At 43.8% G+C, this 8,054-nt stretch overlaps 1 pseudogene; it reads right to left on the reverse strand.

The window, feature by feature from the left end:
• The window catches only part of LOC119279111, a 31,655-nt pseudogene extending 24,410 nt beyond the window's left edge, over positions 1–7,245 (reverse strand).
• Positions 7,246–8,054: the final 809 nt, after the last annotated feature.

Genomic DNA, 8,054 nt, shown 5'->3' on the forward strand with positions numbered 1-8,054 from the left:
ATAACGCAAAACTCTCTCTAGAGCTTTCCAATGCACATCTCCTGGTTTTGAGACAAACCGGCTCAGTTTGCTAACAACAAAAGAGATGTCAGGTCTCGTAGCAGTGGCTAAGTACATAAGCGAGCCAATAATCTGTGAATATTTCAATTTGTCTCTAGCAATTCTTTGATTCTTTCGAAGCAACACACTAACATCATATGGTGTTGGAGAGGACTTGCAGTCACTGTAGCCAAAGCGACTCAAGATCTTTTCCACATAGTGAGATTGAAGCAATGTAATCCCACCATCATCATCTCTCAACAACTTGATGTTCAGAATGACATCAGCCACTCCTAAATCCTTCATCTCAAAACTGCGAGATAGGAAATCCTTGACCTCCTTAATAACATTCAGATTTGTTCCGAAAATCAGTATGTCATCAACATAGAAGCAAAGCATAACTACCTCGCCCCTACAATGGCGATAGTACACACATTTGTCAGCTTCGTTCACAACAAAGCCTGCAGCTGTTAAAGTTCTTTCGAACTTCTCATGCCACTTTTGGGTGCTTGCTTGAGTCCATACAAAGACTTCAGGAACTTGCACACTTTCCCTTCCTGACCATCTATTACAAACCCATCTGGTTGTTCCATATAAATTTCCTCACCCAACTCTCCATTTAGGAAAGCAGTCTTAACATCCATTTGCTGAACGAGAAGACCATGTGAGGCAGCTAGTGAAAGTAGAACTCGAATAGTGGTCAGTCGAGCCACAGGTGAGTAAGTATCAAAGAAGTCTTCACCTTCCTTTTGGGTATAACCCTTTGCCACGAGCCGAGCCTTGTACTTTTCAATAGTACCATCAGGCCTAAGCTTCTTCTTGAATACCCATTTGCATCCTATAGGTTTGCACCCATAAGGACGATCAGTTATCTCCCAAGTTTCATTCGCCAAGATGGAATCCATCTCGCTACGAACCGCTTCCTTCCAGTAGTCAGCATCATCAGATGCATAGGCCTCTGAAATAGAACTGGGAGTGTCATCTATGAGATACACAAGAAAATCATCACCAAAAGACTTGGCAGTCCTCTGTCTCTTTCTCCTAGTAGGAACTTCATTGTTCTCCTCCACAGCACTTTCATAGTGTTCCATCGAAATGGCAGGTTCAGTAATTGTAACTGGTTCCTGATTTGATGAACTAGGCATCTCCTGATTAGATGAGGTAGCCATATCCTTCATGGGAAAGATATTTTCAAAGAAAGTCTCATCATTCGACTCCATGATTGTACCGACATGCATGTCAGGTACCTCAGATTATACAACCAAGAATCTATAGTCAATGCCATGAAAAGAATATCTCAGGAAAACACAATCCACAGTTTTTGGTCCTAGCTTCCGCTTCTTTGGAATTGGTACATTGACTTTCGCCAAACGGCCCCATGTTCACAGATAAGAGAGTTTTAACCTTTTATTCTCCCATTCCTCGAATGGAGTTATCTCTTTGTTCTTTGTGGGAACTCGGTCTAGGACATGACATGCAGTCAATATCGCCTCCCCCACCATGCCTTGGAGAGACCCGATGTGTCTAACATGGCGTTAACCAAATCAGTTAGAGTACGGTTCTTTCTTTCGGCCATCCCATTTGACTGAGGTGAGTAGGGAGGCGTCCTCTCATGGATTATACCATGTTCCGCACAAAAAGCATCAAATTCATTGGAAAAATACTCTCCACCACGGTCGGACCTAAGCCTCTTGATTTTTCGATCAAGTTGGTTTTCCACTTCAGCTTTATAGATCTTGAAAAAGTTCAAAGCCTCATCCTTAGATTTCAGAAGGTACACACGGCAGTATCTAGTGGAGTCGTCAATTAACGTCATGAAATATTTCTTTCCACCTTTTGTCAAAACACCATTCATTTCACATAGATCTGAATGTATTAGTTCTAGTGGTGCAAGATTTCTCGTCTCCGCAGTCACGTGAGACTTACGAGGTTGCTTAGCTTGCACACACACTTGACACTTAGATCCCTTGACAGTGGTGAAACTAGGGATTAAGTTCAACTTCACTAGTCGCGACATGCAACCAAAATTAACATGGCAAAGACGTGAATGCCACACATTTGATTCACTATTGTTGCAAATATGATTAACAACTTTATTGCAAATGCCTGATAAGGATAAATGAAACAGGCCTCCTGACTCATAGCCTTTACCAACAAAGGTTCCATACTTGGAGATTACAAATTTATTCGACTCAAAGACAAGCTTGTAGCCATCTCTACACAGAAGAGATCTGCTAACAAGATTTTTATTGACGGAGGGGGCATAATGCACGTTCTTCAGCCGCATGGTCTTCCCCGAAGTAAACTTTAGATCTACCGTGCCAACGCCACAAACAGAAGTACTTGAACCGTTGCCCATCAGCACGGTTGAAGTCCCTACGGTCTGATAAGACGAAAACATGGAAATATCACCGCATACATGCACATTATCACCCGTGTCAATCAACCAATCAGGAGAATGACATACTGAAAGAATAGTGGGGAATATACCATACCCAGCATCCTTCATGTCAGTGTCTCCAATGACAACATTAGCGGTCTTGCCGCCTTTCCCAGGATGACGCTTGTCATAGCGATTAGGACAACTAGGAGCCCAATGATCAGGATCTCCACACACATGACAAGCACCTTTCTTCTTGTCACTCTTCTTCTTGAAGTTCGTGTGTTGTACAACCTTGTTCTTCCCATCAAACTTTGCTTTAACATCAAGCTTGCCCTTGTTCTTGAACTTGTTGGACTGGAAGTTTTTCTTCTGTACCAGATTGGCACTAGATCCTCCCTCAATACCTCGAGCACGTGTGTCCTTTGCTCTCGCCTTTTCTTCCACATCAAGAGTACCAATGAGATCCGGAACGGAAAACTCCTGTCTCTTATGCTTCAGTAAGGTAGCAAAGTTCCTCCATGAAGGAGGAAGCTTAGTGATGATACCCCCGGCAACAAACTTGTCCGGTAGCATGCAATTGAAGTGCTCAAGTTCTCTAGCAAATGACTGTATCTCATGAGCCTGCTCAACCACGGAGCGCTCTTCAGTCATCATGTAATCATAGAATTGCTTCATGATGTACAGCTCAGTGCCGGCATCCGAGACCCCAAACTTGGCCACGATTGCGTCCCACATATATTTTCCATTATCAATTGACGCATAAGCATCAACAATGTTCTCACCAAGAACACTCAAGAGAGCATCCTTAAACAAGGTATCCATTTTCTGAAAAGCTTGTGCCTGTTGGGCATCTTGCTCCCCTTTAGGTTTGCCATGAGTGGTGTCATAGCAGCTTATGGTCTGAAACCATAAGACTGCTCTCACGCGCCACCTCTTATAGTGGATACCCTCAAACATAGGAGGTCTCATGGAAGAAGCAAAACCACTCGGGGTAAATTGCCTATAATAAGGTTTTTGGATTGTTGGAAATATGAGCAATTTACCGAATGATTTTATTAACACAAATACTAGATAAAGCATGACTAAAATAGCAAATATAAAGCAAGTCATGCAATCTGACAGAGAGAAGGTAAACATCGTCTGCATATATGAACTTGAGCTAAACACATCTAGAACAGACACTAGATGAAGTTGCTTATACGACATAGAACCTAACATACGTAGGGCAGAAACTAGAGCCAAGAACTGTAGCGGGACTTCTAACAGAAATGAGAAGAACACGTACGACACAGTAGCAGCAGAAGCGCTGGACTTGGGGTCGGTGTCCTCGCCTGCCATGTCGTTGAGGAGGTCGTGGACGTCGGAGAAGAAGTCATCGCCGGGGAAGTAGTCCCCGGTGACCGGATCGTTCGTGATGAAGCAGCCAGTAGTCGCGCTGAGCGCTCCCCAAAAACCTTATCACCCTTCTCCCGTACAAGACTCAAAAGGTGCGGTCTCGGAGGCCTACTGTCCCGACCTGCGGTGCACGCCGCAAGCCGGGATGAGGAAGAACGTAGCAGCAACGCAGTGCTCAGGAACTTGTGGCGAGAGGAGGAAGAGATTCTGATGCGTATTCAATCTCCACTACAGCAAAACGTTTCAGCTTTCGCGTGCCCTTTCGTATACCCGTAGTGCGTGGCAAAAATTTACATCGGCTCGGCTCATTCCCGCAACCCGCGGCGCGGCGGGCGGCGGAGAGGAGCGCGCGTGGATGTCCCTCTTGTTCTCATGCTCATACAAGTGGGGAAGGAGCCTCCCTTATAAAGAGGTCCAACTCCCTCTAAACTAGCAAGGTGGGACTAAACTTTAGTTCCATCTCTTGCCTTGCACGAATGGGTTGCGTGGGCGGTGGGCCTTTAGGATTTAATAGGAATTTCTGAAACTGCTATTGGGCTAGGCTCCAATAGACAAAAATTCCAGTGCTAGTGTCAAGAAACGTCTTACATTATGAGACGGAGGGACTAGTTCTTATTAGGGCATGTTAGTTAGTAGCTGTGCAAACCTGATCCACTGCCATGGACGGACGGACGGAGGCGGCATGCTAGGCATGGACCTGGTCGACCAGCTGTAAGCCATGCCCCACATGGCAAAAAAGGGAAGCAGGTGTTTGTCCAATAGTAACTATTGAAATGTGTTTTGTAACTACAGTGTGGCATCAGACAAGTTTTTTCGGAAATGCAATACATAGGCCCGAAAGGTGGGAATAAACATGCAATGGAACTCCTTGAGTACCATGGTAGACATGGAGAATGTATCTCCTGATAAAGTGCTTGCCTATCCATTTAAGGTTTGGATTAACTGAGTTATTTATATTTATATCTTATCTTGCAAAAAAACACAGCATGTTCTAATATCTAGTTCAATAGATAATTCCATTTACCCGCTTTCAGAGAAGTAGCCAACCCAGAGTTCTGACTTATCCCATGGCATGTTTGGATGACCCCACTCAATCCATGCCATCCGCTTTGTATTTTGATCAATCCGTGGAGAAGCATAGAAGTCATTCCCACTGATCAGCACCTTCGGTTCTTCAACACAGGAAATATTTGAGGCACTGTCAGTCAAAACATCGACCCAGAGTAAACATCGGAAGAATCAAACAAAAACATAGATCTACTTGGTACAAAGTATACAATTTTCTTGTCTTACCATGGATATCCCCACCGCTTAAGTTTATACACGCAATTGTTGTAGTGGGATTCAAGTTACTTGTTCGCCAATCTATCAAGAAATTTGAGCATGTCAGAGTACAGTAGTTCATCCTGCAACTGGACTGCACGGAAATCTGCAAACAAATTATATGTGAAGTACCTTCCATCACAGTAACATAACGGCTGAAGTGTGGATCAAAGACACCACCAGCATAACTGACGTCAGGTGCACCATAATCGGGTGTAAGAGGCGCGGGCAGACTTCCAACTGTAATAATCATGTGAAATGATTTCAAATGAAAAACATTATAGTTTAATTTAATTTGCCGAAGATGAAATATCAAACTTACTTTCAGTATGGAACGTAAGGTTGTTGTAGCTGACAGACACCATATAATTCCAACTTAACTACCTGTTTTTATTGGCATGTCACATGTGGATTAGAGTTTTGTTGAACTAGCTCCATTATAGGTGATTACCATCCCACTTACTTTCAGTCGGTTGCTTGTACAGACGTTGATCCTTGTAGTTTAAGAAAACAACAGTATTATCTTGTACTGCAAATGCACCACCTCCATATTCTTGAACAAGGGTGCGTGCTGCAAATTCCTGAGGTATGATATCCACAGGCTTGTTATCCTCCTTTACAATAACCATACGCCTGGATACAAAATTAGATAAATATGATACAAAATATTTAATTTTGAGTCTCGATGCAAACTAATTGAAGCCTACCAAGAGTCCAAGACTGAATATGGTACAACAAATATTCAGCATTAACATAAAGTAATTGACACAAGCCGAGGTGTTTGATATGTGCACTAATACGAACCCATGGCGTCATTGATTGTGGGCGAGGAAGGATTTTATCATTCAGTTCATCTGAGATAGAAATACCATTTTATCTTGTGTGTAGCATGCACGCACTCATGGCATGCTCTGGGTTCTCACCCAATTTTATTCAGAGAAAAGGCACTTGGACCTATTTTTCACTAAAGGAAAAGTTTTCAGAGTATACATGCTGGTATCCAGCAGCTTACAAAAAATAGTATACCACTACAACTTCAACCAGGCACAAAATCCACACCCACATAACGGCAAAAACACCACTCTACAAGCAAACACTACCGCAAGCCAGGAAAAGCAACAGCAAAAAAGAGCAGTGACTTGGAGAAAGAGGCTTCATTTGCCACAACGAATACGCTGGGGTCATAGATTGCATGCTTGAATGTTCTCAAGCATGTTGACTTAACATTCATCAAGCAAATACACCTGTCATATGTCAAATTTCATCATTCACATACTCATGTGCATGCACTTTTATAGTTTGTTTATACAGAGAAAAACAGTTTCGGACTTTCAGCTATAAGTCGTGGATTCAGTGTCCTTTGGGATGCTGTCCCTCTTCTCAGAACTGAGAGAATCTTTTTATAGAGGATAGAGATGAGGTACTCCCTGCCTTCCTAAATATAAGTCTTTTTAGAGATTCGAAAGCGGACTACTTACGAAGCAAAATGAGTGAATCTACATTCTAAAACATGTCTATATACAGCAGCATGTAGTTTATATTGGAATCCCTAAAAAGACTTATATTTTGGAACGGAGGTAATAGATCTTTACTCTTATGTAAACAAAGTACTAATATGCCGAGACCATAACGCCCCAACTCCAAATAACATTTTCCTTATATTCAGTGCTATATATATATCCACTTGAGGTGATAGAAGCCAGTCAATCCTCTGGTACAGTGGTGCGTGCCCAATGCAGTTAGATGCCCCAACAAGCAGCTTTAGAAACAACTCCAGATATGCCTCTACAATGTTCAGCAATTCGAAGCTACGAGGTAGTACAAGTCTGGGAGCGTCTCCTCATGCCTTGCAGTGAATCAATAAGCAGTTGTAACTTGTAAGCATTGACGCAGTGGTTTACTCACCCTTTCTCCTCGGGGCGGCCCTCGATCCATAGTAGGCGGCCGTCTCCGGCGCGGGCGATGCCACCGAGGCGCTTGTCGGCGCCGGAGACGACGTCTGCGGTGATGGGCGACCTCCAGGACCCGTACGGCGCTGCCGTGGGCTTCTCCCCTCCCGCGGCGTCAGCCGGCGCTGAAGAAGCTGGGGAGGAGGAGGACATGCTGGGCGGCCAGGCGGAGGCGGATGCGGAGGCGGAGCAGGCTGGGAGAAGTGTCGCCATTGCCGGGGGCCGTGGACTGTGATTTTATGGAGGTTTAGGTGGGGTTTTGCGACTATGGTGCGAGTGCAGCATCATTCTGATTGTCATCCCGAATATGAAATCAAATCAACAAAGTATTTTTCCTTTAAAGAAAATAAAAATTTAACTGGAATTTTGCATTATGTGTTTCTGAACAAAAATGTTATTTTTCCTCGTACATTCTCTGCATTATATTCCGAGATTGAGCTCCCGTAGGGAGAGTTTCTGCCTTACGTGTTGTCTTTTCTCTACAGTATGTGAGATTGAGCTCCCCTGTAACAACAGCTGGTGTACCCAGCCCCAACTTGGTTACTCTTGGCTTTAATGAAAAGCAGAGCCCCGCGCCTGTTTGTCTAAAAAGATGAGCTAGGAAATTTGGCGATCACTAGCCTTGGTTATGATGGTGTCTCGGGCTGGGTACAATACAACAGCTTGGGGGTTTCTCTCTTGGGGAGGGAGATGGGTTACTCAGATGGGCACTAGCCATTGTTTAATGGGCCCGGATATCCAGGCAACGTTAGATTTTTTAGGCATGACAAATCGAAAGCTTTCATGGCAAGTTGTGTTCGTCAAGGATGGTAAGTTTAGTTGACGAGCTTGACAAATCCGCCTCAGTTCATTTTTCGCTAGAAAAATGCCAGTGCTTGCAAACTAAAATTGCCATCCTTGCGTTAGTATAAATTTCATGAAAAACGTTTGGTTTGCCATGTCTACAAATCTGACGCCGGCGATTC

Source organism: Triticum dicoccoides, chromosome 3B, assembly GCF_002162155.2.
Source record: "Triticum dicoccoides isolate Atlit2015 ecotype Zavitan chromosome 3B, WEW_v2.0, whole genome shotgun sequence".
In the NCBI taxonomy this organism is placed as follows: Eukaryota; Viridiplantae; Streptophyta; class Magnoliopsida; order Poales; family Poaceae; genus Triticum; species Triticum dicoccoides.